The sequence below is a fragment of the Natrix helvetica genome, assembly GCF_964273705.1.
Source record: "Natrix helvetica genome assembly, chromosome: 4".
NCBI lineage: Eukaryota > Metazoa > Chordata > Lepidosauria > Squamata > Natricidae > Natrix > Natrix helvetica.
In genome coordinates, this window is record NC_138550.1 from 100,503,177 (window position 1) to 100,506,843 (window position 3,667).

Below are 3,667 nucleotides of genomic sequence, written 5' to 3' on the forward strand. Positions count from 1 at the left end.
AAATTGGAACCCTATCTACAGTTGGTGATGATTCTATCCAGTCAATCATGTCCGATTCTGGCTGAATATCCACAAGTGCCCAAAATATATAAAGGTAAAGGTTCCCCTTGCATATATGTGCCAGTCGTTCCTGACTCTAGGGGGCGGTGCTCATCTCAGTTTCAAAACCGAAGAGCCAGCGTTGTCTGAAGACATCTCCATAGTCATGTGGCGGCATGACTAAACGCCGAAGGTGCACGGAACGCTGTTACCTTCCTGCCAAAGGTAGTTATTTTTCCACTTGCAATTTTACATGCTTTCGAACTGCTAGGTTGGCAGAAGCTGGGGCAAGTAATGGGAGCTCACTCCATTACAGTGGGGCAAAAAAGTATTTAGTCAGCCACCAATTGTGCAAGTTCTCCCACTTAAAAAGATGAGAGAGGCCTGTAATTGGCATCATAGGTAGACCTCAACTATGAGAGACAAAATGTAAAAAAAAAAAAACCAAACAATCACATTGGCTGATTTGGAAAGAATTTATTTGCAAATTATGGTGGAAAATAAGTATTTGGTCAATATCAAAAATTCATCTTAATACTTTGTTATATATCCTTTGTTGGCAATGACAGAGGTCAAACATTTCCTGTAAGTCTTCACAAGGTTGGCACACACTGTTGCTGGTATGTTGGCCCATTCCTCCATGTAGATCTCCTCTAGAGCAGTGATGTTTTGGGGCTGTCGCTGGGCAACACAGACTTTCAACTCCCTCCAAAGATTTTCTATGGGGTTGAGATCTGGAGACTGGCTAAGCCACTCCAGGATCTTGAAATGCTTCTTACGAAGCCACTCCTTCGTTGCCCGGGTGGTATGTTTGGGATCATTGTAATGTTGAAAGACTCAGTCACGTTTCATCTTCAATGCCCTTGCTGGTGGAAGGAGGTTTGCACTCAAAATCTCACGATACATGGCCCCATTCCTTCTGTCCTGTACATGGATCAGTCGTCCTGGTCCCTTTGCAGAGAAACAGCCCCAAAGTATGATGTTGCCACCCCCATGCTTCACAGTAGGCATGGTGTTCTTTGGATGCAACTCAGCATTCTCTCTCCTCCAAACACGACGAGTTGTGTTTCTACTAAAAAGTTCTATTTTGGTTTCATCTGACCATATGACATTCTCCCAATTCTCTTCTGGATCATCCAAATGCTCTATAGCAAACTTCAGACAGATCTGGACATGTACTGGCTTAAACAAGGGGACACGTCTGGCACTGCAGGATCTGAGTCCCTGGCGGTGTAATGTGTTACTGATGATAGCCTTTGTTACGTTGGTCCCAGCTCTCTGCAGGTCATTCACTAGGTCCCACCGTGTGGTCCTGGGATTTTTGCTCACAGTTCTTATGATCATTTTGACCCCATGGGGTGAGATCTTGCGTGGAGCCCCAGATCGAGGGGGATTATCAGTGGTCTTGTATGTCTTCCATTTTCTAATTATTGCTCCCACAGTTGATTTGCTTACACCAAGCTGCTTGCCTATTGCAGATTCAGTCTTCCCAGCCTGGTGCAGGTCTACAATTTTGTTTCTGGTGTGCTTTGACAGCTCTTTAGTCTTCACCATAGTGGAGTTTGGAGTGTGACTGTTTGAGGTTGTGGACAGGTGTCTTTTATACTGATAACAAGTTCAAACAGGTGCCATTGATACAGGTAATGAGTGCAGACAGAGGAGCCTCTTAAAGAAGAAGGTACAGGTCTGTGAGAGCCAGAAATCTTGCTTTTTTGTAGGTGACCAAATACTTATTTTCCACCATAATTTGCAAATAAATTCTTTCCAAATCAGGCAATGTGGTTGATTGGTTTTTTTTTTACATTTTGTCTCTCATAGTTGAGGTCTACCTATGATGCCAATTACAGGCCTCTCTCATCTTTTTAAGTGGGAAAACTTGCACAATTGGTGGCTGACTAAATACTTTTTTGCCCCACTGTATGTGGTGCTAGGGATTCAAACCGCCGAACTGCCAACCTTTCTGATCAACAAGCTCAGCATCTTAACCACTGAGCCACCACGTCCCAAAATATATGAACATCTACAATTACATTGTTATTATTCAACATAATGGGATTTACTTACCAGAGTACACATTTATATGTTTGTACAATACAGCCCTGAATTATAATTCCTTCAGTTCATAAGAGTCCACATACAGCAGATACTCTTTTCAACTCTTTTCTATTCCATAGATTTTATTCGCCTATATTTCTGTCTCGATATTTTGCTTTTCTTGTTTTCATATCTTTTACTTCAGCATTTCACAATATTCTTTGATAACAAATTTTTAATGGATTCCATTAGTTTCTTTCAGATGTTTTTAAATCTTCAATTTTAAAAAATTCTATGTATTTAACCATAGTTGTTACATTCCACTTCCCTAAAATTCAGACCCAGTATTAATTAGAAGCCATAAATCCAAATGGAAATCCAAATTCTACCACTAATCTTTGCACGTATAGACAAGTGGAATACACTACTACTACGTATCACTACTCTTTCAATTGCCTTAGAGTACTTTTAGCTTTTTACTCTGTGCTGTAGTCAACAATCAGGAGTAGGAAAGTATAAGATGGGTAAAAAGGCAACTGCTCTGCTCATCAAATCAGTATTTTTTATATTCAAAATCTCTCGATAACCCCTCATATTTCAAATAAAGATAACATCATTAATTGGGAGCAAATAACTGGCATGTTAAAATCTTTCTTCTGCAATTCCTAGCTACTTCTATTAAAAATTATTTACCTTGTTCAATTTTTATTTTCAAGAGAATCATAGTAAAAGGGGTTTTGTGTGCTTATGAAGCTATTGAGATTTATCCTATTCCAGGTTCAACATTGAAAGCACTGCTAATTTTACCACGAGCAGAATAAGAAAACCTCAGGCTAGGTTCCCTAAGAGGTCATTTTATTATTTCATGTATTATTGAACTGTTGATCTAGGCAGGGGGATTCTAGTTATTTTCTATCTCAGCTGCTAAAATAAACTCTCTTTAATTTCAATGCACCAGGAGTTGGAAGCAGAAAGAAGGGGTTGGGGACTTCTGAGAAAGATATAGAGAATTGAAGATGCTTCTGCAAAAGTGGAGCTGATGACCATAGCAAAGACGGAAGAACTGGTGAGTAGACTGGTTCTTCAAAACCTCTCTAGAGAAGGAATGGGAAGGAGGTCTTGCACACGTGCTCCAGATGGCTGCTCCTTGCAAGGAAACTGCAGCCAATGCTCTTCCTTGAGTTTAAGCACTGGGGGACAAGGGGTGAGCCATCTTATTTGCAACCATGGCGGAGCCTTTTAAAGGACACTAAGTACAGGTAGTCCTTAATTTACGACCACAATTGAGCCCAACATTTCTGTTGCTAAGCAAGACAGTTAAATTAGTCTTGCCCCCATTTGACATAGTTTCTTGACATAGTTAAGTGATTCACCGCAGTTGTTAAGTTAGTAACAGTATTAAGTGAAACTGGCTTTTTCATTGACTTTGCTTGTCAGGTCATAAAAGTTGATCCCATGACTTAGGGACACTGCAACAGTCATATGAGTCAGAAGGGTTACTGAATTTGTTTGTTTGTAATGAAAACTGGAAGTCATTTCTTTATATTATTTCTTTTAATTATGTTCTATTTTTCTCTCTTATTTTTTCTTGCAC